This window comes from Magnolia sinica, chromosome 19 (assembly GCF_029962835.1).
Source record: "Magnolia sinica isolate HGM2019 chromosome 19, MsV1, whole genome shotgun sequence".
Classification (NCBI taxonomy): domain Eukaryota; kingdom Viridiplantae; phylum Streptophyta; class Magnoliopsida; order Magnoliales; family Magnoliaceae; genus Magnolia; species Magnolia sinica.
In genome coordinates this window covers 55,430,058-55,457,410 of record NC_080591.1, presented here as the reverse complement: position 1 = coordinate 55,457,410, position 27,353 = coordinate 55,430,058, and the positions used below count along the sequence as shown (strand labels likewise).

The 27,353-nt window shown below is 40.1% G+C and overlaps 1 non-coding gene across 1 annotated transcript; it reads right to left on the bottom strand.

Annotated features, from left to right (window-relative positions):
* Positions 1-2,849: 2,849 nt before the first annotated feature.
* LOC131235733 (small nucleolar RNA R71) lies at positions 2,850-2,956 on the bottom strand. The gene has a single exon (XR_009166256.1). It is a non-coding gene; the product is annotated as a small nucleolar RNA R71 (small nucleolar RNA).
* Positions 2,957-27,353: the final 24,397 nt, after the last annotated feature.

Below are 27,353 nucleotides of genomic sequence, written 5' to 3'. Positions count from 1 at the left end.
CGAAGACTCGTCTCCCTCTCCTTCTCGAGCACGGACGAACAGCGGACGGACAACGTTCGTCCATTTTTCAGCAGTGGGGCCCATTCAGCATCCAAATCATCCATCTGAACCGTCCACCAAGTCCAGAGGAAGGGCGTGACCCACACCTAGGTGGAGGAATGTCAAAAGACACCGGAGATCGGTTTTCCAGCCGTTAAACGTAGGACAGACTGTAGTATGAAGAACTCTGTGAGGCACGTCGGATCCGATCCAAAACGGACCACGTCCGACCGGTTTTTCGAGGTGAATCAAATGAGCCGAGTGGATTTCCAGAAAGGCACCGACAAAAGGCCCACCGACGTTCACGGCAAACGTGTGCGTGAGCTCTGTTCCGCAGCAAAGGTTGCGGTTGATTCAGGTAGGCCACCATCGCTGATCATATTGACGATCTAGACCGTCCATGGTGTCCGGAGGGGGGACGAGACCCTCGCCAAGGTCGCCGTTTGGCCCTACGTGCATGATTGCATGTGCAAACAAAACCACAACCTTGTTGTTTTCTTGGCTACGAAACGTCTCTGCTGTGCGTAAAGGGAGTTTCCGCAGCTGGCTCGTCTGCGGACTCCAGCTCTCCACCGCCCCTGGATGTATAAAGGAGAGGTGAGCGGGACCAGAGAAAGGGATAAAACATTCAACCAGGGAGTACGACGAGAGGGGGTTACGGTTTTGGCTTTGAAGAAAGAGGTGAAGCAGCAGGTGGGTTTTTTCTGCCGGACCGTGGGAGTGCTGGACGTGGGAGCTGACCCGGTTCTCATTCTTCCTCGTTTTGTTCTTCTTCTTCTTCTTCTTTTTAATTGGAATTTAGCCCATATCATGTGTGGCTAAACCTCTTAGCTAGGGCTAAGAAGTGAAGCCTGTAGCGAGATGGGAGATTTTACTGTGTGCCTTTAAAACTGAATTTGATATAGTTGATTATTGAAGGAATATTTTTCTAAGTCTTTTATGGTCTATTGTGACTGAAATTACAATGGGTTTGCAATGGCTTTGAGTATTTCTTTTCCTCTTTTTTTATGTTTATGAAGTCAGGAAGCCCTGTTGTTCATCATTGTTCCATGGGCATGGTAGGATGGCAGTACCCTTCCTGATCTTCATACATTGTTAGTTGGTTGGTAATTAGTTTAATTCTGTTGTTTACTTTGTCTCCTGGGCATGGTTTAGTGATGGAATCCATTCTAATTCATATACCTTTCATCTCTTAAAAACCAGATCAAGTAAGTTCAGTTTGAATTCCATAATCCTTGATGCAGGCATAAGATCTCCCTGATCTCTACAAGTGGATCCTCTGAATCCCTAGTTTTCTTCCTCTGAATTCCTTAAAGTTTTAGATAATTATTCCACAATTATTTCTTAAATTCTATTTGGTTTAGATCACATCTTAGTCTAGTTCTAGTTCTACTTGGTTCCAGATAACGTACAGGTATCAGTCCCTGTGGATTCGACCTCGGTCTTACCGAGTTTATTACTACATCACAACCCTGCACTTGGGGTGTGAACAAGTTTTTGGCGCCGTTGCCGAGGACTGACGGTTATGATTCTCTGAAATTAATTGGTTTTAGGATTAGTTTAAGATTAGGATTTCACTAACCTTAGTTTATTTATTTATTTTTATTTGAGTTCAAAACTAACTTGTTTCCTGTTTTATAGGATCTTGACATAAGTTTCTCAATTGGTAATTCCTTCCTAATCTCTCTACTTTTCCTATTTTTAGAATTAGGGTTTAAATTTTTTTTTCTAATTCTAGTATCCTCCCTTCTGTAGGAAATAGTTTATTTTTAGAAATTAGGTTATTTCTTTCCCTTTTTAGAAATTAACTTTCTATTTTAGTAACTTTCTAATTTTAACTCTTTTAAAATCTAATTTGTTTCCTAATTTATTTTTAGAATTTTTGTTTAGAAACTAACCTTCCTATTTTGTAGGCCTTTAAGATAGAAATTTCTAATTCGGTAAGCTCCTTCCCTACTTTCTATTTTTCAATTCTCTTTTAGTAATTTACTCTCTAGTTTAGGACTCTCCTAATTTATTTTAGAAATTTTCATTTTCTTTTAGGAATTCTTTCTTTTAGAAGCTAGTTCACTTCTATCTTTCTTTTAAAGAATTGTTCTTCTCTTTTTAAAAATCTAGCTCATTTTATTTTATTTTGCAGGTTTTAACTCAAGACTCCAATTTGGTAATTTCTTTCCAACTCTCTCTTTCTTTCTAGATTTTCTTTTCCTTTCTTAGGATTAGGTTTTTAATTGAGGGCTGCGAGTGTTTTCATGCCCAAGTGGGCCCGTGACAACACTCGACGTCTCTTGACTGAAGGAGGATTGGTTGAGGGGTTGACTATCCATCGCAGGACTAGACACCACTCGAAATCCCCTGAGTTAAGTGAAGTTATGACTGAAGACCAACCTCCTCTACTTCCACCCAGGGTGGAGGATACCCAAGATGAGAATGAGGTGCAACAGGCACCCCCGCCTCATACTTTACGAGATTATCTACAACCGGCGGGAGTAAGTACGCCCTCATGCATGATTTTTCCTGAAAACACAGGACAAATGGACATCAAGCCAGGAGTTATCCAACTCCTTCCCAAATTCCATGGACTTGAATCAGAGAGTCCATATTTGCATTTGAAAGAGTTCGATGAGATTATAGCTACATTATATTTTCCTAATGTATCTGAGGATACAATTAGGCTGAAACTCTTTCCTTTTTCCTTAAAAGAGAAAGCTAAGACGTGGTTACATTCACTGCGTCCTAGATCCATTGGCACATGGAACGACATGCAGAGGGAATTCATAAAAAAATCCTTCCCACATCATAAAACGATTACCCTCAGAAAAGCAATCATGAACTTTGCCCAAAAGGAAGATGAAACATTCTTCCAATGTTGGGAAAGGTTCAAAGATTTGGTCAGTTCATGCCCACAACACGGATTTGAAACGTGGTGCATTACAAATTTTTTCTACGATGGACTGACATCTTCCATGCGCCAAATGGTCGAGACAATGTGTAATGGAGAGTTCATTAATAAAGATGTCGACGAGGTATGGGACTACCTCGACAGTTTGGCTGAAAAAACACAATCTTGGGACTATTACCCAAAGTCGAACACCACGTCTAGGCCGACTCAATTAAAGGAGAAAGGTGGATTATATCTCTTGAAAGAAGAGGATAATCTCAAGTGTAAAGTGACTACGCTCATAAGGAAAGTTGAGGCCATGGAAGGAAAGAAGGATAAGGTCAATGAAATTGTTTGCGGCATCTGTGATTGCAACATTCACACAACTGAAAACTGTCCTACAATACCTGCCTTTCGAGGAGTGTTGAATGAATAAGCCAATGCCGTAAATAATTATCAAAGACCTTTTACTGGACCTAACTCCAATACATACAACCCTGGCTGGAAAAATCATCCAAACTTTAGTTAGAGGAATGGACAGACGGCTACTCCTCCAGGTTTCTTCAATCAAAATCCAAATCAAGTGAAACCTCAAGAGGAACCGGTTCAAAATCCCATACAAGAACTGGCTCAGGCAATGCGGGGAATTACAGATTTTATGCAAAAGATAGATTCTCGTATGACAGTTATAGAAAAGGGGATGCTTCCTGCACAACCTCTCCCCAATCCTAAACCGCAATACGAGAATAATGATCCCAGCTCTTCAAATCAGATGGGGCATGCTAAATCCATCACCACTCTTAGGAGTGGGAAGATCATTGATAAAACTCTTCCGGTTAGGCCTGAAAAGCCTCAAGAACCAGAAGAGGACAACAATGATGGATCCAGTGATGCCCCACAAAAAGTAGAACCGGAGCTTCTAGAGAAGCCAGTTGCTCCATTCCCCTAACGGTTGGTTTCACCAAAACCTCTCTCTAACTCTTAGGATATCCTAGAGGTGTTGAAACAGGTGAAAGTCAACATTCCTCTACTTGATGTCGTTAAATAGATACCTTCATATGCCAAATTCCTGAAAGACTTATGCACGACCAAAAGACGGAAAATTATTCAAAAGAAAATCTTCTTGACTGAGAAAGTGAGTGCCATCCTGAAGCAAGACGTGCCACAGAAATTCAAGGATCCCGGTAGCCCAACCATATCATGTGTAATCGGGAACCATCGAATTGATCACGCACTTCTTGACTTAGGAGCGAGCATCAATCCGATTCCCTACTTGGTATACAAACAGTTAGGTTTGGGCGAATTAAAACCCACCCTAACCACACTACAACTTGCTGATCACTCTGTTCGTGTACCAAGAGGGATAATTGAGGATGTGTTAGTCCAGGTCGATAGATTTTACTACCCTGTAGACTTTATCATGCTGGACACTGAACCCATCAATAACATTAGCACTCAGATTCCCGTCATTCTTGGTCACCCATTCCTTGCCACGTCAAATGCAATTATCAATTGCAGGAATGGTGTCATAACTATGTCTTTTGAAAATTTGACATTGGAGTCAAATATTTTTTTCAATAACGGAAGCAACTCAGAGGATGATGACGATTTCCACGACATTAACATGATTGACTCTTTCATGGAAGATACGACATCGCTGACCTTATCCTCCGACCATCTGGAGACGTGCCTGGCCCACTCCCATGATTTTGATGATGACATGATTAGGGAGACGTGTGCCTTACTTGATACTGCACCGGTACTTGAAGTTAACCGGTGGAGCCCACAATTTGAAGAATTGCCACAAACCGATATAGTGCCTCTACCGTCTAACCTCAAACCGCCGAAGCTTGACCTAAAACCTTTGCCCTCTGATTTGAAATATGCATATTTAGGTCAAGATGAGACATACCCGGTGGTGATCTCTGCCCACCTGGAGAAAGAACAAGAGAGTATGCTTATATCTACTCTCATTGAGCATAAAGGAGCCCTGGGATGGACGATAGCGGACCTCAAGGGAATCGATCCCTCGATTTGTACTCACCACATATATCTTGAGGATAATGCAAAAACCGCTCGGCAACCACAACGTAGACTAAATCCAAACATGAAGGAAGTGGTTAAGGTCGAGGTTCTTAAACTATTGGATGTGGGTATTATATACCCTATATCTGATAGTCAATGGGTGAGTCCAACTCAAGTGGTCCCTAAAAAGTCCCGAATCACCATCGTAGCCAATGTTAATAATGAACTCGTGCCAACTAGAGTCACTACTGGTTGGAGAATGTGCATTGACTACAGGAAGTTGAATACCGTCACGAGGAAAGACCACTTTCCTTTACCATTCATTGATCAGATCCTGGAAAGGTTAGCTGGTCATTCCTATTACAGTTTCCTTGACGGGTATTCGGGCTACAACCAGATAGAGATAGCCCCTGAAGACCAGGAAAAGACCACATTTACATGTCCCTACGGCACCTTTGCCTATCGAAGGATGCCATTCGGACTATGTAATGCCCCTGCCACTTTTCAGCGATGTATGCTTAGTATTTTTTCTGACATGGTGGGGCAATATCCAGAGGTCTTCATGGACGACTTCTCTGTTTATGGTCCATCTTTCAGCAAATGCTTAGAAAGTCTTAAATGTGTGCTGAAAAGATGTGAAGAAAAGAACTTGGTACTTAATTGGGAGAAATGTCATTTCATGGTTCAGAAGGGAATTGTCCTTAGGCATATCATCTCTTCCAAAGGAATCGAGGTAAATAAGGCAAAAATCGATCTTATCTCTAACCTACCTCCACCCAAGAATATCAGAGACGTGCGATTCTTCTTAGGACACGCAGGATTTTACAGGCGATTCATAAAGGACTTTAGTCTCCTCTCTCGTCCTTTATGCACTCTTCTTCAAAAGGATGCTTCGTACGAGTGGACTGAGCAATGCCAGGAAGCTTTTACCAAGCTTAAGGGCACGTTAACCACTGCACCTATTATGCAGCCACCCGACTGGAGCTTTCCTTTTGAGCTTATGTGCGACGCTTCTGATTATGCTCTTGGGGCGGTCCTAGGCCAGAGAAAAGATAAGAAGCCCTACGTCATTCATTACGCAAGTAGGACTCTAAATCCTGCCCAAGTGAACTACTCGACTACGGAAAAGGAACTCTTAGCCATAGAGTTCGCCTTGGACAAATTTAGGTCCTACCTGATCGGATCCAAGATCATTATTTATACAGATCATGCCGCACTGAAGTATCTTCTTTCTAAGAATGATTCTAAGCCCCACTTGATACGATGGATCCTTCTACTCCAAGAATTTGATTTGAAAATTAAAGATAAAAAGGGAGTAGAGAACGTAGTGGCCGATCACCTTTCTCGCCTTAATATCTCTGATTCCCTTGAGGCGACCCATATCAATGACATGTTCCCTGATGAACAACTGTTCAGAGTCTCCCATTCACCTTGGTTTGCTGATATTGCTAATTATCTTGCTACAAGTGCCATACCGACACAGTGGACTGCGCAAGATAAGAAGAAATTCTTCACCGAGGTGCGCAACTTTTTCTGGGATGATCCTTACTTATTTAAACATTGCCCAGACCAAATCCTAAGGAGATGTATACCAGACGATGAGCATCAGAGCATCATCTCCTTCTGTCACTCAGAGGCCTGTGGTGGTCACTTTTCTGCTAAAAAGACCACGGCCAAGATTCTGCAGTGTGGCTTTTACTGGCCCACTATGTTTAGGGACACTCATGAGTTTTGCAAAGCTTGTGAGCGTTGCCAGAAATTGGGAGCATTGTCCCATCGAAATATGATGCCTTTGAATTCCATCCTTATCATTGAAGTATTTGATTGCTGGGGCATCGATTTCATGGGACCATTCCCCCAATCATTTGGAAATCTGTATATTTTGCTCGCTGTAGACTATGTCACTAAATGGGTTAAAGCGATTCCGTGTCGAACTAATGACCATCGCACGGTCATTAAATTCCTAAAAGAAAACATCCTTTCTCGATTCGGAACGCCTCGAGCCATCATTAGCGATGGGGGCTCACACTTTTGTAATAGACCATTCGAGAGCTTAATGAAGAAATATGGTATCTCTCGTAAGGTGAGCACCCCGTACCACCCACAGACAAGTGGGCAAGCCGAGATTTCTAATAGGAAAATTAAACACATTTTGGAGAAAACGGTTAACCCTGACTGTAAGGATTGGTCAATCCGATTGACCGATGCCTTATGGGCATACCGTACTGCCTTTAAAACCCCTATTGGAATGTCTCCTTTTAGACTTATCTATGGGAAGGCTTGTCACTTGCCTGTGGAGCTAGAACATAAAGCGTACTGGGCGATCAAAAATCTTAATTTCAATCTGGACAACGCTGGCTCGCTACGCAAACTTCAATTGAATGAACTTGAGAAAATTCGAAATGATGTGTACGATAATTCAAGAATTTACAAAGACAAGATGAAAGCATTTCATGACCAACACATTTTGCGAAAATCATTCACGCCTGGTCAGAAGGTTCTTTTGTACAATTCTCGATTACATCTCTTTCCGAGTAAGCTTCGATCTCGTTGGACCGGCCCTTACATTGTTGTCACTGTTTTTCCATATGGGGCCGTTGAGATAAGAGATCCCGACAATGGCAAGAAGTTTAAAGTCAATGGACATCGATTGAAACCATTTGTCGAGAAATTTGATTCAGAGGACATGTCCATGCCTCTGACTGATCCTGTTTACCAGGATTGACCTCTAGGCGGACCCAGGTTATCAAAATTGATTAGTTCTTGGTCCATTCGTGTCTGGCTGAAGACGGTAAACTTAGCGCTCCTGGGAGGCAAATCATTTCGTTTATATCATTAGTTAGTCCAATGTTTGTGGGTAACATTACTGCAAACCCTCACGAGACTACAACTCGTCCACTAGGGGCAACCTAGGGGTTTAAAGGCTTGTTGCATATGCTAAATGCAATCGAGAGGACCTGCGAAAGTGGTATGGGTAGGATTTTATCTTTACTTTTGTTGGTTTCTCTCTTGTACTGACCCCCTTTTACGTAAATAGCTATGGAAAGCCTCTTGATTCTTTCAGGTATTATCTTCCCATCACTTCTCATTTACTTATTTTGTCTCATGTGCATTGCATGCTTATTTCTTTTACATTGAGGACAATGTAGATTTTTGGTTGGGGTGGGAGATTAGGTTTCCTAATCAGTGTTTTCTTGGTCTTGAGCAAAAGTTGTGAAAATTTTAAATTTTTTAGGATTTCTGATGAATTCGAAGTGATTTTGACGGCCATCTAGGGCACTTAGAATTTCAAGATGCGTGATGTTGGTACTTTATGACTCTTGGATTCAGTTATCTATTGAATTTCACAGCTAAGATTGAATTGTTAATCCATTACTAGAATTTGCAAACATTGATTGAGACATGAATTCGCAAGGCACATCTCGCGTGCATATTAAGGTTTCAGTTCGATATTGAAGGATTGACTTGGTAATCACTAAACATGAAAGGAACCAACTTGGAAAATTGAATGGATTTGGCGAACAGTCTTTACCATAGGTTTGCTCCCTATAGGTGAGGATTCGATTCCCCATGAATGATATGTGAAAAAGTTAGGTGTACAGTCTTTACCTTAGGTTTGCTCCCTATAGGTGAGGATCTGATCCCTCTTCTTGGCGTTACTTCTAATGAAAAAATCAAAAATTAAAAGAATAAAAAGATAATGTGTAAGCCAAGTTGAGTTATCGTGAATTCTCTTAGTTGTTACCAATGATATCCTTAAATATCGAGGTGAATCTTAATGTTGACAAGTCGAGATTAGACTATACATTCATAGATCTCAATGGTTAGAATTTTTCTAATTAATGGAATAATACTTTGAACTTGATTATGAAGTTTACCGTGCGCTGGAGTCTAGGAGAAAGTAATATCCAACAGTCATGAATCTAAAAATTATCATATCTGGATTACTCTGCAAAAATCACTCGAGTTTATAAATTGTTCTGTAATTCTCAACTTATTTTTCGCATACTTTGCTCGGGACTAGCAAAATGCTGGTTGGGGGTTGTGTTGAGGATCAAATATTGCATATCAAACCCAGTTGTTGCATAGATTTACACGCATGATACCGCTTAATGGCCTGATTAATCGTGTTTGTAATGCAGAGTGTATGTACGAGCCTGGACCGAAAAGGGTGCTTAAAGCATGGACTTAACGCTCTAATGACACCAAAGCATGGGACGGACTCCAGAGACCCAAGATCAACAGAATTACACATCAGGGACCCAAGAAAATTGAGGAATTGAAACTCAAGTGGCCTGAAAAGTGTCCAGAATGCAAGATCACAGGGTTTCTACCATCCGTTCGGTTCGAAACTTCACATATGGCCTAAAAACCAAAAATTAACCGTACATGTCAAATTTCAGCCATTGGATCCCCCTGGAAGTGGCCCAACGGACAGATCAGCCCATAAATCAGTGAACTGGGGCCCGCCTGGTGTCTGAAAGTGCTTCAATCTTGGGCTCAACAATTAAAATGAGATGGCAAAACGGATGGATGGATTGGATTTTGCATAAGACATCAGGGTGGGGCCCATTTTATACGGCCCGTGCACACAGCAGGCGTACGCCCGCTGTGCACTGGACCGAAGTCGCCCGGTCAGCGACGGAGACTCGTCTCTCTCTCCTTCTCGAGCACGGATGAACAGCGGACGGACAGCGTTCGTCCGTTTTTCAGCAGTGGGGCCCATTCAGCATCCAAATCATCCATCTGAACCGTCCACCAAGTCCAGAGGGAGGGCGTGACCCACACCTAGGTGGAGGAATGTCAAAAGACACCGGAGATCGGTTTTCCAGCCGTTAAACGCAGGACAGACGGTAGTATGAAGAACTCTGTGGGGCACGTCGGATCCGATCCAAAACGGACCACGTCCAACCGATTTTTCGAGGTGAATCAAATGAGCCGAGTGGATTTCCAGAAAGGCACCGACAAAAGGCCCACCGACGTTCACAGCAAACGTGTGCGCGAGCTTTGTTCCGCAGCAAAGGTTGCGGTTGATTCAAGTGGGCCACCATCGCTGATCATATTGACGATCTAGACCGTCCATGGTGTCCGGAGGGGGGACGAGACCCTCGCCAAGGTCGCCGTTTGGCCCTACGTGCATGATTGCATGTGCAAAGAAAACCACAACCTTGTTGTTTTCTCGGCTGCGAAACGTCTCTGCTGTGCGTAAAGGGAGTTTCCGCAGCTGGCTCGTCTGCGGACTCCAGCTCTCCACCGCCCCTGGATGTATAAAGGAGAGGTGAACGGGACCAGAGGGGGGAGAGAAGAAAGCTTAGGACAGGAGCAGCGGCTGAAACGTGAAGTTGTGGAGGAACTTGGAGGCTAAAAACGTGAAGCAGTAGGTGGGTTTTTTTTACTGGACCGTGGGAGTGCTGGACGTGGGAGCTGACCCGGTTCTCCTTCTTCCTCGTTTTCTTCTTCTTCTTCTTCTTCTTTTTAATTGGAATTTAGCCCATATCATGTGTGGCTAAACCTCTTAGCTAGGGCTAAGAAGTGAAGCCTGTAGCGAGATGGGAGATTTTACTGTGTGCCTTTAAAACTGAATTTGATATAGTTGATTATTGAAGGAATATTTTTCTAAGTCTTTTATGGTCTATTGTGACTGAAATTACAATGGGTTTGCAATGGCTTTGAGTATTTCTTTTCCTCTTTTTTTGTGTTTATGAAGTCAGGAAGCCCTGTTGTTCATCATTGTTCCATGGGCATGGTAGGATGACAGTACCCTTCCTGATCTTCATACATTGTTGGTTGGTTGGTAATTAGTTTAATTCTGTTGTTTACTTTGTCTCCTGGGCATGGTTTGGTGATGGAATCCATTCTAATTCATATACCTTTCATCTCTTAAAAACCAGATCAAGTAAGTTCAGTTTGAATTCCATAATCCTTGATGCAGGCATAAGATCTCCCTGATCTCTACAAGTGGATCCTCTGAATCCCTAGTTTTCTTCCTCTGAATTCCTTAAAGTTTTAGATAATTATTCCACAATTATTTCTTAAATTCTATTTGGTTTAGATCACATCTTAGTCTAGTTCTAGTTCTACTTGGTTCCAGATAACGTACAGGTATCAGTCCCTGTGGATTCGACCTCGGTCTTACCGAGTTTATTACTACATCACAACCCTGCACTTGGGGTGTGAAAAGTTGGTCTGTGTAGTTCATGGTATCTTGCTCCGACGTGTTCACTGCAGTGCTTTTTTCCATATCTCTGGCCGCTGACTCAAAGAAAGGAGACAGGTCCACTTGAAGATGGATTCTGCTTTCCTGGGCAGCAGACTTTGGGGTGAAATACCGTAGCAGCTCTCCAACTACAATTGCTACCTTTCCTATGTGATCTTTGTTGCCTGACAAGCATCTGGCATCAGTAGAGTCCCAGTCTCCAGCTGCATTAGAGTATTGCATTCCTCACTCCTTGATCTGTTTATCGAGTTTATCTCCAGGGTCTAGCCTCCTCTCATTACCCCGGACAGTAGTTTCTTCCAGGTCAAGCAGCCCCTCATTACCTCGGACAATAACATAGGTCAGTTGATCCTTCTTGGGTTGAAACTGAGGAATGCTAAATAGTTCAGATAAACCAATTGTATTTATCTCCAGTATGTTATCATCACAGTTTAATGGCGAACATCCTTCGGACTGTGAGCAGATTTGCATCTCTCCCCAGCGCTTATCATATAACGTTGGTGGATGCATTTCCACAAGGCCCCTCTCTTGATCAATGTTCTGCATAACCCCATCCAATGGGGTTCACAAATCACCCTTAGGTGATTGAATAGAATTTGGGGTGGATAGTTGGTCCACACTAGCGGGGCTTTGAGTTTTTAAGGTGGCTGCATTGAGGCTGGGGGAGAAGGGAGCAGCAGCAGCTAGGCTATTCCTGCAGTGAATGGTCTGCCCTGCAACTGCCTAAGTAGTATCGTCCGAACTGTCCACAGGTTCCTTATGAGAAGGAGGTTCCTCAGCTTCTAGCACTTGATCTGCTGTATAACAGAGCAAAGAGACCTGAGATGAATCTTCTGAGCGTAAGGCCTTCTCAGTGTCTTTAGTCTCGATAGGGGTTGGAGCAATGTAGTGATTGTGAAATCTGCTGAGCATAGGCTTGTTACTACAATCCCTCATAGTACACTCGTAGGATTGTTGCTGCCGGATCTATTAGTAGAATCTCTCAATCGAGGAAAACCTAAATCTGACACCAACTTATGTGATGGCTTGATACCATCTAATGTAGAGGGTACTTGTATAAAGAAGAGATCATCGTCTTTTTGTTAGGAATAACTCTTGAATCCATAAGGAGTGAAATCTCTAAAATAAGAAAAGAATTAATATTATGGATGAAAGTATATTTTTAAAACTATTTATATAGACCACAAACTTTAAATTTGTAATTTTCCTAAGATAATAAAGTTTCTTAAAATGATAAACTTACATAAAATAGTAAATAACTTTAAACTGACTCAAACTCTTTCACATAATTACTTAAATAATAATAATAATAATAATAAAGAGTTAAGCTATTCTAATACTATTCAAATCCAAAAATTCTCAAAGTTATGGTTTTTGCAACCCTTAATATAATCAAAACAATGTGGGTTGGCCATTTTCATAGCCACGAGAGGACAATTTAGATGGTGCTTCAACCAAAGGTAGGGCTCATGTGATGGATGGTTCAAATCAATGATTGGACCTACCCAATGTACTCAATTTAGATGGATAGTGTCCTTTGCCGTTGATTAGATTGTTACAATTATGTGCATTCAAATACAAAACTATGTGATGGGCAGTCAAGATTGGTGAGGGGCCTTTTCTATTATGACTGGTTGTCCGTCGATTTTCTGGTGATTGATTTAACTGGAAAATTGGTCCAATCAAAGTGATTGTTTAAAGTGATTGTTTAGAGACATGAGATAATAATGTGTGGGCTCACATGATGGATGGTCTAGATTAGTGATAAAACCTTTTATAGTATAATCAATCTGGACCATCCATTTTCTTAGGCGTTGATTAATGGTTAGAATTGCATGATAGACGTGACCATATCATCGATTAGACCTTTTAAAGTGCAGTCATTTTGGGCCATCTTCCCATTCACTGACAAGATGAATAGAATCACCTAATTGAAATGATTCTTGAGAATTATAGTCAATCAAAAGGTGAGCTTAGGTAACTACTCAAACAAATGACCGTACCTTTTCTAGTGAAATTAATTAGCTGGAACTATCTAATTTCCTATGCATTAATTAGATGATTAGAATCAGATCCCGTCAAACTAATCCTTGAGAGATATGGATCAACCATTTTCTTGGCCGTTGATCGAATGGTCAGAATCTCTTGATCAAAGTACCTCTTGGGAACCATGATTAATCAAAGCTCCAACCTCCATGATAAATAATCCAAAGCAATGATCAGACCTTTTTTTAAGTCTACCAATTTTGGAAGATCCATTATCATGGCCATCTATCGGATTGTCATAGTCATTTAATTAAAGTGATTCTTGAAAATGTTAGCCAATAAAAGGTTAGTCTGTATGATGGATGGTCTAGATCAATGATCAAACCTTTTCTAATATAATTAATTTGGACCATTTACTTTCCTAGCCACTAACCAAATGGTTAAATCAGTTAATCAAAGTGATTCCCGAAGTTAAGAAAATTGCAGGCGTGCTCTACGGGATTCAAATCAATGATAAGCTCTTTTTCTTTTCTTGAATAATTGATCCAAACCATCCATTTTCCTAGCCGTTTGATGGTCCAAATCGATGACTAGATCATGTTCTAGTATAATCGATCTGGACCATCCATTTTCTTTTTCATTGATCAAATGGCTAGAATCATATAGTTGAAATAGTGGATGACCATGGTGGGGCCTATTTGATAAATGATCCGATTCAATTACTAGACCTTTTTTAAGAATGTCGTCAATTCATCATTTCAAATAGTCCATATTTGATGTAGAGTGGGTCGTAGATAATTTCATGGCCAAGATGGACTAGAAGAGGCCCGATCAGAGATGAAGGTGATCCGGGCTGTTAGAACTTAAAACGGGCATATCTCGCAAATCAGAATGAGTTATTCGATATGCCATATGTGATTTTGGGTAGCACGAGCTACTTTAACCACCCAACTTGCTACGCCCAATTGCGCATACCAAATTTGTGAGATTCCATTAGATTGATGGTCAAATTTCTGTTTTATTTTTGTTTTTACTATTTATAGTAAAACTTGGTTTGATTATAAATCTTCATTAGTTGGGCTTTACAAGTTGCGTCCAACATGAAAAGTTATTAGAATAATTAGGAGAATAGTATGGTTGGCCAAATAGGACACTTACTATTTTTAGCCGAAAATCATGAGGTCTAGTGGAAATCACGATCATTTATAAATAGTAAGTTTACTATTTATAGTAAGTCACGATTTCCAGGAGTTTTAGTTATAGTATGATTCCAAAACTTCTTCTTAGGGTTTATGTTATTATTTAAGAGGTTGTAACCTCATTTTTTATCATCAATCAATTTATTACGAATTTCTAGAAATTATTCTATTTTTCTTATTTTCCTCGTCGATTCGAGGCATCTTTGTGAGGAGTTCAGAAAAGTTTCGTGGATTCGGAATAGTTATCTCCCTAAGGAAGACGGTGCTCGACCTCACACATCCTTCCCCCTTCCCTACGTCAATATAAGACCAAAAGGGCTACAATTACTTGATCAAAGTGATTGGTAGGAATAATAGTTAACTAAAGGTTTGCCCTACATGATAGACAATCTTGATCAGTGATAAAACCTTTTCTAGTTACTATCCATTTTCTGGCCATTGATTGGATGTTGTTTGGAATCACCCGATCAAAGGGATTCTTAAGAGTTAAGATTAATCCAAGGTGCAATTTACGTGATAGATGGTCCGGATCAATGATTAGATTTCTTAAGTTTAAACAATTTGAGGTGTCTATTTTCTTAGCCATTCATCGTATGATCAAAATCCCTCAAGAAAAGTGGTTATGGAGAGATATGATAAGTCCAAGTTGGGCCATACATGATAATCAATCCAGGTTACCTTTTCAAGTATAGTCTTATCAGGCTTACCTTTTTCTAGGCCACTTAGCTTTTTCTTGGGCATTGATTGGATGGTTAAAATCACCTTATCAAAGCTATTCTTGAGAGTAATAGTCAATCAAAGTTGGGACTTAATAATAGATGGTATGGATCAGTCATCAATCCTTTTTTACTGTGATCAATCTGGACCATCCAATTTTCACTGCCATTGATTGGATAGTTAGAATCATCTCATCAAAGCGATCCTTGAGGGTTATGCTTAATCAAATTTGGTCACACACGATAAATTATCCATATCAAGGATAACACCTTTTTCTAAGATATATAATCAATCATCGATGTCTATTTTCCTGGCGATTGATCATATACTTAGTATCATCCAATCTAGGCGGTTCCAGTATTCATGGTCAATCACATGTGAGGTCCACATGATGGAGGACTTATTAGCCATTAATCAGATAGTTAGAATTATTTTCTCAAAATATTCTTGAGATGCTGAAGCAATCAAAGATGGGCATCACACAATGGATGGTTCACATCAATAATCGAACCTTTCTTTGTATAATCCATCTCAACCATCTATTTTGCTGGCCAGTGATCAGATGGTGAAAACAAGTGTTGAATTCTATACAACGACTCCAATGTTTTCTTAAGTGCAAAAAATGACAAACCAAATTTCATTTCCTGTTGGACGACCTACCCAAATTAACAACCTTGAGCAATCCAAACTCCACAAAATTGCAATTTGATTCCATGGTGCATCCAAATGCACCCTAATGCTTCAAACCACCGTGGACCCTACTCCTCGTTGGATGGCATTTTGCAGGGCCACCAATAGGGTTGTCAACGAGCAAGGATCTGGTGGGCCCCCAATCCAGAAATGAAATATAGGCTCAAGCCCAGACCAGGCTAATTCAGGCTAAAAAAGATGGGCCTGAGCCCGCCTATGTTAAAAATGTCAGGCCTGACTGAGCATATCTAATTGGGCCAGTACGGAGAGAACATCGTGACCATGAAATCTTATTTTTGAGGCGAACAGGCAATCCTATCATTGATCATCTCTACATCTGGTCCAAACCAACGTCATGGATGAAACTAGATGGTCCAGTCATCAGACCAGACATATGCCCTGACGATGACCATCTTTCTAACCAACAGATTTTCTCTCCCACATGTGGTCCAACTGATGAATTTACTGGCCTGACTTGTCGCGCAAGGCATGTTCCTATGGACCAGAATCGTCTACAACACCTGTTTTGCCAAGCGCGTACACCTCAGCTCTGTGGTTGTATATGTAAAATTCATTCCGTCCATCAGGTTCTGTCATCGATTCTAGGCCATGGTAAAAATAATCAGCCTGATCCACAAGTCATGTGGGCCACACCAAGGAGAACAATGTGGATAGGATACTAAACATTGATTTGTTTTGTGGTTTCACCATGGTGAATATTATTCATCAAACCCGTTAATCAGGTGTAAATCACCAGGATGAGTGAAGATGCGAGCTTGATCCAAAACTCCCGCCTGAACTTAGAGAACTTAGACGTTTAGAGAGCAATTTTATAGTATTCCCATTGATGTGGCACATAGAAGTTTGTCATGAGGCTGATCTTTCCCACGAGATCGACGGAGTTGATTTAAATGTATAACACAGTAGGCTACACAAAGCATGGTGTTTACATCCATTTTGGGCGCCTTAACATGGTCCAATAAAAAATTGCCACAAAAGGTATACTCACACCTGAAGAGTTCTTCTGCTGATCTTCTTTTTGTGTTACACATTCTGTTATTAATGTGATAGTATATATAGATCCTTATGTTTGTCTTTAAGGAATGAATCGTCCCATGCCATATGACCACAATCAACGTTCTCATCTACGAGGCAATATACCTAGCACAACTATAAATGACCTACAGAGGGAGTGGATCTAATAACGGATATGACGATGATATTCTTAGTGAGACTATCTCTCATTGTCCTTACAAAATGAGAAATCTTCCCGGAGACATTCGGAGAGCTAGCAATGTTTGAGAAAGTTTTGAATATTCGTAGATTAGACCTACGTCCAAGCCAATTCGGCTTTGGTTTGGACCTAACTCGGTAGAGAGACACACATCAGTTCGGTCAGGTTCCCCATTCTGTACATTAATTGGAATTAAGAGAATGAGAGAACTAAATTTGATTTGGCCTGATAATAGATCAGTATTAGGTGTCAAATCTCACCTCACTCAAAACCATCATCTTAATTATAGTTGGTTAAATGTAAGAGGTAGTTTAATCTGGACTACCCGACACCTTTAGGTAGAGGAGATAGGCCATCAAATGAGCGGTTTTGATCTTGACTTGGTTGTCTTCATTAGAGGAATCTTGACATTCCTATAGGCTTGGTTTTTAGTGGGCCACAAACATCTCCGCGAATGATCAATTACAAAAAAAAAAAAAGATTCAAAAAGCCAACGAGTCTGGATTAAATTGAAGTCCTTTCTTCCAAATGCAAGTTGCAAGTTTTGTATCTATCAAGGAGATTCTCATATCTAGAACTGCAACGAGAGTGTGAAGGATTTAGAAGTAACAACGAATCCTAGCGAGGGGTTTCACTGCCTTAATAAATTATAAAAAGAGCACACGAAGAACAACTCAAGGTCCAATACTAAACACATTTATCTTTTCTTAGTTTAGCTTAGTCTAGCGTAAATAGCTACTATATAGTGGCTCTTGCTACAGTACATTAGGAGTAGGAGTAAATATTCTTAAACTTAAGTCATGTGATCATGTTTAACTAAGTTCCAATTTAGTTAATCATACCAATCTAGTTTCATCCTGCTAACCACCTGAATCGATCATATGTTTCGATATATGAATAGGGTATTTATCTTTATTTATTTATTTTTATGATTTTGGTTGTTTAATACTCTATCGATTATAATGAACCATACAATTTAAGTATCAATAAAGTTAATATTGTTTAGCTTAATTTCATTTATTTATACACTCACTTGAACAGAGCGCAGACCGGTGAATGAGAGAATAATTGGATCTGGATCCAGTTTCCAATCCATTCAGGGAACACCAACCATTCAATCGAAACCTCTTAGTCGAACACACTCTAGAATTCCCACACATCTTACCCTCACATGAACAACCAACTCGTGCTCACTTACACAAGTGTCCTATTTTGATTGAATTGGCAGCAACATATGGGTCAGTTGTTTTAGACTATTCTAGTCCTTTTCCAACTGGGTTCAACCTGATGAATGGCCTAGATCTCACACACGCACAACTTTCCCAGAAGGGTCGTGAAACCGTTCTCCGTCTTAGCCGCTCTGAGTACGGTTAGCATAGCTCTTAAGCAGCATCAATGTAAAATAAATGGGGTGTTATTTGATACTCTGCAGGGACTTTTGATACGCTGGTGCCCTGAAATTGTACAACTGGCATACATTAACTCAAGCTCAACCAACTAATTCGTGGAACCCACTTTTGTTGTCACATTTCCAATATCAGATTTCTTAAAAAATCCTATTCTCTTTTTCGTGGACGATTGATTGTTGAATTTGGGACATGGGATGCTTTTCACTTTTAACCGTCCAATCAATATCCACCAATACGAAAGTCTGATCAGCTAATCTTTTTGTATTTTGTATTAAAAAAAATAAAAAATTATACCTCTAGAATGAGATCCATGATGTGGAGAGTTTAATTTCAATTATTTGTATACCACGTGTGCAATTTTAAAGTAATTTTTAAGTGCCTGTATCATTTATCACACTCTGCTTTAATATATAGCAAAGTCTTTCACAAATAGGAGTACAAATAGGAGTAAGGTCATGGTTACAAATCTCATTGTTGGGACCCAACCGAATGGCTGTAAATTCTCGTGACTGAATGAAATTCTTGTGACAAGAGTCCACTTAAAAATAAAATTTAAAAAATTTAAAAAAAAAATCTCATTTTTGGGAATTTTTCAGGATAATTTTAAATTTGGAGGTTTTTCTCGCAGGAGAATCACACCTCAAAAATCCAAAAATATTTATTATATATTTGTAAATAATTTTTAAATTTTTTTAATATACAATTAATATGAATTAGTTAAAATAATATATATTTTTTTTTGTTTTTTTGTTTTTTGTTATTATGGGATATTTTCATGATAAAATTGTGAAAAATTCAAACCTGCAATATTTTGATTTATGGCTATAAATGGGTGATATTTATTGTGCTACCTGCAAGCATGAAAATGGGTCTGGGAGCCCGCCTGACCTAGCAAGCCCCACCTAGCTATAGGTCAGGCTTGGACCTACTAGCATATCCCATGGGCTGGTCTTGGGCATTACATGAACTGTCTAATTAATTTTTGGTCAGGTTGAGGCCAAGTCATTTTAGCTTAATGTGTGATCAGGAAGACTCTTTTTTCTTTTTTTTCTTTCTTTTTTTTTAAATTTTTTTTTACATTTTACAGATATGTTATTCTAATCATTAGTTAGACAAATAATCTATTTTGAAGGTGGATTGTTTTCTCTAAAATATTTATTTATACTTGCATGTGTAGTCCACTTAAGCGACAGATGAATTAAAATAATAATAATAATAATAATAAAGTGGAAAATATACATTTTATCAAATTTCTATGGGTTGGACTTAGGCAGGACTAATTTTCTGAGCCTGGACGTGCTTTATGGGCTTCACAATGATGTATGTGTTTTATCCATATGTCCGATCATTTTGGATCATTATTTTATGGCATGAGCTAAAAAATAAGGCAAATATAAGGATGGACCACACCATAGGAAAATAGTGTTGATTGAATGTTGACCATTAAAAAATTCCTAAGGCTCATTTAATGTTTATTTTCAACCAACTTGTTGATTAGGTCACAAAAACTTGGATGAAGGCAAAACAAAAATATCAACTTGATCCAAAACATTTGTGGCCCTCAAGAAGCTTTTAATGGTGGGCGTTCAATCACCACTATTTCCTTGTGTTGTGGTCCACTTGAGCTTTTGATTTGCCTTCTTTTTGGGCTATATACTAAAATGAACTAGCAAGATGGATAGATGGCGTGGATAAAACACATACATCATGGTGGGCCCACCAAGCATTGTCTAGTAGCAACTCATTGGGTAATCAACTCCTACGCTGCAAACAGCCAAATTTGAATTAAACCATTGTCCCTCTTCTTGCCTTTCGTGTGGGTTGGAAGCATATCACACACACACACACCCTGCAGATTTTGTGCTTGTGTGACAACACTACAGGGAGGGCGAGTGACGCCTTTAGGCGGGCAGCTGCATGACAACACTCCAGATAAAGCACCGCAGTGTCATAAGGCAATCCACTCCCAAGCCTTAGGAGTTAAGTGTTGTGGGTGCTGGGCCTGGGCCTAGGCCTCACCCAGACGGCCCAAAGCGAGATCATTCCCACCCATGCCGGCAAGGAATTTCATAGATGAGTCAAAAAGAATAGAAAAGAGGGAAAGGTTTTACATAAAGCAACACCCACTTTCCACATTAAAAAATATATGTATATGTATTTGGGATGTAGGCCATATCAACTATCAAGATCTCATTCCCCATCTCTCATTTTGCTTTTTGAGATATGTAAGTGACCGAGTCCCAAAAATTCCTACATTTCATTAAATAAATAATACTTTTGTGCATTCGATTTCCATCCCAAGGATTAGGCACTTGATCTCTAAGATGCTCATTTACCTTCCTAATAAACAACTGTAAAAGGTAATGGCATTGTCCCCAAATGGACGGCACACAAATTACAATTGCCAGTACGAAAAGATCTATTGACAGTATATCTGAGTTTTTAATTCTCACAAGTGGGGCCATGGCTTACTAATCCAGGAAATGGGACTGTTGTGGACCACCGAAGGTGGACCAGGTTCCAAAATCATGTCGATGTAACAATCTTTACTCCACGAGTTTTCAATTCTCATAAATGGGGCCATGGCTTGCTAATATGCAGGATATGGGTCTTTTGCGTACTATGAAGTATGGACTAGGTTCCAAAAATCAAGTTGGTGGAACATTCTTAAACCCTTTTTTGTTAGATGGACGCAGATTGGCTGAAATGTAGGAAGTTGCTGTGCTTAGAAGGTAAGTGGGGCCCACCATGATTTTTGTGAGAAATACACCTGGTCCATCTATTTTACCTGCTCATGTTAGGAGATTGAAAATGAGGCAGATCCAAAACTCAAGTGGGCCGCACAAAAAGAAAAGGTGGGTACGAAACTGCGTACAGTGGAAACCTTACTGAGAGTCCACTGTGAAGTTTACATGCTATCCAAACTGTTCATAAGGACATTTTTATTGGGATAAACTGAAGATACAAAAATGTTAGCCTGATCCAAAACTTTCATGACCCTGTGATTGTTTCAATGGTGGACAACCCATTCTTTATTATTTCCTACCGTGTGCCTCACTTGAGTTTTGGATCTGCTTTATTTTTTGGACTCATATCTAACATGATTGGGCAAAATGGATAGGGGAGTGAAATTTGTGGAATTCTCACAAACATCATAGTGTTCCTAGTTATATTCATATACACCTAATCTACACATAGTTACACTGGCGCGTTTGTTAAATCTAAAGTCTAAAGCTTGAATATGACATTTGAAGCCCGAATTTAAAATTTGAATACGAAGTCAAAAAACTTGTTTGGTAACTATTGCTCAAGTCTAAAATTTAAGTACTGAATTTGAAACAACCGGTTTGTTAATAAACATCTGAAATGTCTAAAATCTATTAATTTGGCACATCTGCCCATATCTCATGTATGGAAATGTTTTACATTATGAAGAAATTATTTTTTTATTAAATGAAATTAATATCATTCTATTTAATTCAAATAAATTAAAGTGCTTAATAGAAAATTAAAATATCATTATTAAAAAAAAGATTAAAAAAATAATTAATGATTTGTATGTATAAGTATGGTGGCAATTTCTTCTCACATATTAGACATAATAGTTTGTTCAAAGTCTCTAAATACTCATTCCACTTCAAACATATCATTATCTGATTCTATATTCATATGTAAAAGAACGTTTTCATCATTGCATTATTGGAAGAGTAGATCTGAGATGGATTCTTTTCTGATGCAGTTGTGTAAGGTCATGCATGCAATAACTATGTCTCTTTGCGTCAGGAGGGAATTATATGGTGTCATCCGCTTTAAACTTACAAAATGCACATTCAACACCCTAAAAACCCTTTCGATTACATTATGTAACTTCACATGCATATGATTAAAATCTTCCTCTTTACCAGTAGGCCACATGAGAGAAAGCAGTGAGGATTGAACTCTTACCATTGAAAACTTCCTATGGCCCATCATGATGTTTATTTTCCATCGAACCTATTTATAAGGTCACGTAAAGGTTGTATGAAGGAAAAACAAATAATTATTAGCTTGATCCAAAATTTATGTGGCCCCCAGAAATTTTCAACAGTAGGCTTTAAATCCCCATTGCTTCATGGGGTGTGATTCATTTGAGCCTTAGATCTGTTTCATTTTTGGTATCATGTCCTAAAATGATCTTCCAAAATATATTAACGGTATGGATAAAATATATAGATCATAGTGGCCCCCATAGATCCCATGACATGACCGTTTGTCGTTAGCCAACCGCTGGATGTGGATTTCGTAGAAAGCCTTTTACAGGAAGTTCATGCGCTGGAAACATAGGTGGGGCCAACCGTGAATGTTTGTGAAAAATCTACCCGTACGTCCATCAGTTTTGTGAGATCATTTTAGGACTTGAGACCAAATGTGAGCAGGATCAAAGATTCAAGTGGGCCGCACTAAAGGAAAAGGTGGGTAGGGAAATTCCTACGGTTGAAACCTTTATTGGGTCGATAGTGATGTTTAAATGCCATCTATACCATTCATAATGTCATTCCTACCGTGATAAACTCATAACAGAAATATTACCTTGATTCAAAACTTTTGTGGCCCCATGAATATTTCAAATGTGGACGTTTAATCCTCATGTTTTTGGCCCACTTAAGTATTGATCCAGCTCACTTTCGGTGCCATTTCCTAAAATAAACTCACAAAATCTATGGGCGGGGTGGATTTCTCACCAACATCAAGGTGGGCCCTACCTACGTTTCCAGTGCAAGAACTTCTGAAAAAGGCTTTCACAAAAATCTTGCCCTAGCAATAGTTTATTTGGATGGGGGATTGTTTACTAATGTTGCCACATTGAGGTGGCTATTAAACAGTGTTGTGTGGCCCCACCATAATGTACATGTTTTATTTTATCCATGTCGTCCATCCATTTTTTCAGATCATTTTAGGGAATGATCCAAAAAATGAGGAAGATCCAAATTTTATAGGGATCAGACCATGGGAAATAGTGGAGATTGAATGCTCATCATTAAAAGTTTTGTGGGGACAAAAACAGTTTTAGATGAACCTAATATTCGTGTTCCCCCACCCCCCTGGGGCTTTTTTCAACCCAAGATGCATTTCATTCCAAGAAACAGAAATATAACCCAATGTACATTAATTCGGGCTACTCCTAGAGAAAAAGACCTAGGAGTAGCCTATCATAAGAAACTCAAAGGGAAAATCGAGGAAAGAGGGAAACGGGAAAAACAGGCAGATAAGCTCGAAACTATTCCTTAAGCCTGATCGTCCCCAACCCAACTTTGTCAAAAAAAAAAAAGAAGGCCTCTGATCTTAGTAGGGAGTTGGGAAGGGAGGGAGAAAAAAGAGGTGGATTAATGAGCGCTCCCATTGCGGGCCATCCAATCTGTCGGGGCGTTCCCTTCTCTCTAAACATGGAAAAACCTAAAATTGTCGAGACTTCTAGCAACCTCAATCATAGAAATCCAATATTTCCATTTCAGAGCTAGGATTGAAGCTCCATTAAGCTAGTCCACAACGAGCTTTAAATCAGATTCAACCAAAACGTTGGAGAAACCGTTGTTGAGGTAGTGGTAGAGCCCATCATGAATGGCTTTAAGTTCAGCGTTAACATTGGACCCCATTCCATAGGCTGACGAGAATGCGAAAAGGAGATCACCTATATCATTCCTTCAGATACCTCCACCGCCTGATAAACTGGGGTTAGGGGTTGCAGACCCATCAACATTTAATTTGGCCCACTCTCTGTCTGGTCTAGCCCATTTAACTATGAAGAGGTTCCACTTCACTGGGGCAATTGTGACTAAGGTAGAAATGGGGCTGCCGTCGAATCTGGCCCTGTTTTTGGATAGCCAAATCTCCCAGTAGATAAGATTTAGCAGCAGGGCCACTAGCGCTGCTTGATATCCTGAGAGCTAGGTCAGGGACCACCATTGAGTAATTCTGCCTTGGTTGGAAGGCCCATTCGAGCTAGATACCCTGAGGATTGCCCCAAAATAATTCCACACCTTAGTCACAAGCAGGCTACTGAGAAACAAATGGGACGCAGTGTCACGCCCCAAACTTGAAAACCAGGCTTACAAAATTCTCAATCGCTGAATCTGGCGCCAACAGCCTCTATAGTACCCCATTCTCGACTCCCAGTGCCCATTCGTCAAGTTTCGATTCTGGTATACTACGAGGAGAATTTTCAATATCAGTTTGATTCGTAATAAGCATAACCAAAGGCATAACCCACAAACCACAACTAAAAACCCCATCACATTTCCACTATGATAAAAAATTTACAAGTACAAAGCGCATAAAGGAAAATGCAATGATGATGAACAAAAAGCTCCAAGATGATCTGACAAGCGGTCCTGCCTCAGCGCTGCTGCGGTCCAACGCCACCTGCACTCAACGGTCGTACATAAGCTTACGAAAAGCTTAGAGAGTGGTGAAAGTGTGTGCGCAAGGTAGTAATATAATTATACAATATCAGAGTAATGCGGAACATGCTAATGAATCCATGAATACCATTAGCCGTACCAAGGCTATGCGATGCAAGGCATGAATGATATTGGTCATACCAAGGCTGTGCAATGCGAGATACAAACCAAGCACATCAATCCTCATCTAAGCCCATATATCAATACAGTTCAACTCTAGAATATAACTAGGGTCTAGTACACTCCGAATCAGATTGTCACCCCATTGCGCGCAACAAGATGAGTGGAAGAGACCTCACTATCCGTCTGCCAATATTGGGCCTAACTCGTTGATAGCGGACCCATTCCTCGAGTTAGTTAAACTCAGCCTAACTTTGTCCCCTCCTCTCAAGCGGGTAAGGCCGCACCCCCTTCCAACCGACCACGACACAATGAAAAGCGCGGCCATGGCGCTCATGCACTCACTCGGTCTAAACGTTGGAGCAACCTCTTGGTATCATAAGGGTTTAGGGACTTTCACCCAGGGATATCTATAACACCCCATATAGAACAAGATTTTCAATATCCAATCCTGCCAACCATGATATGCTTGTGGCGACTATGACCCTAATGTCACTAGGGCGTATAGTAATCGTGTCACACGATGCGAAATGCATGAATCACACTACCTAATCATGTAGCAATCTAGCGCATACCGCGCTCTCATGTGGACAACACCGCCTATCCAGGAACCCATAAACAATCTGCTCGAAGACATATGCTATGATTAATCACTTCTCATAAGAAGCATACATATAATGCGTATGATTATGAATCATGGAACTATACTAAATATGTTATATGACGATGGATTCTTGTTCATAACGAAGATGGGCCTAGACGGCCTACACACTACAAGTTTGGGCCTAACAATGGGCCCTCGGGAGAGTTACAATGCGGACATTTAACCATCATTGCTCTACAATGTGGATGTCAAACCATCATTGCTCCTAAGGCATGACTGGATCGAATGGGTCGAATCAAGTGGGTCGAATTGAGTGGGCCGATTCAAATGGGCTGATCAAATGTGCCGAATCAAATGGACCAAAATAAATGGCCGATTCTAATAAGCCGAATCAAATGGGCCGAATCGAATGAGCCGATTCCAATGGGTCGATTCTAATGGGCCGAACCTAACTCATCTATTTTTAGAAAATCAATATAGAGTATTATATAAAAATGAACCATATCAAAAGATCAACAAGACCATATCGTATCTAACTGTGGTGATAGTGATTTCCACGGTTAAATTCTAGTGGGCCCCATCATTGGGTTTATTTTTCATCCAGTCTATTCACAAGGTTACAAGGACCTGGATTTAGAGGAAAAACAAATATCGTATTGGTCCAAACTTGGTAGCCCCAAGGTTTTAATGGTGAGCGTTCAAATCCATTGTTTCCTATAATGTGGTCCACCTGATCCTAGATCTGTCTTTTTTTTTTTTTTTTAGTCTTAAGCCTTAAAATTATCTTTCAAGACATAGTTGCTATGGTTTGGATGCACTTCACATGCATCAAGGTGGGTCCTATACATGGCAGGTGGGCCTACACGTGATGGATAGCGTGGATGGAACACATACCAGAATACGTGGCGCGTGGGGTCCACATGTTATGTGTAATGGGATATGTTCATAACAAAGATGGGCCTAGACGGCCTAACACTACAAGTATGAGCTAACAATGGGCCCTCGGGAGAGTTACAATGCGGACATTTAACCATCATTGCTCTACAATGTGGATGTCAAACCATCATTGCTCCTAAGGCATGACTGGATCGAATGGGTCGAATCAAGTGGGTCGAATTGAGTGGGCCGATTCAAATGGGCTGATCAAATGTGCCGAATCAAATGGACCAAAATAAATGGCCGATTCTAATAAGCCGAATCAAATGGGCCGAATCGAATGAGCCGATTCCAATGGGTCGATTCTAATGGGCCGAACCTAACTCATCTATTTTTAGAAAATCAATATAGAGTATTATATAAAAATGAACCATATCAAAAGATCAACAAGACCATATCGTATCTAACTGTGGTGATAGTGATTTCCACGGTTAAATTCTAGTGGGCCCCATCATTGGGTTTATTTTTCATCCAGTCTATTCACAAGGTTACAAGGACCTGGATTTAGAGGAAAAACAAATATCGTATTGGTCCAAACTTGGTAGCCCCAAGGTTTTAATGGTGAGCGTTCAAATCCATTGTTTCCTATAATGTGGTCCACCTGATCCTAGATCTGTCTTTTTTTTTTTTTTTAGTCTTAAGCCTTAAAATTATCTTTCAAAATAGTTGAACGGTTTGGATGCAACACATGCGTCAAGGTGGGTCCTATAGATAGACGGGATGGATGGAATAGGTGGGACCCATGGAACTTACCACTGTGTACAGTAGCTGGCAGTGGGGTCCACTTGCTACTATGCATAGCAGCAATATATCTACCGTGTACATGCAGCTGTTGCTGCTTAAAAGAGGCAGAGGTGGG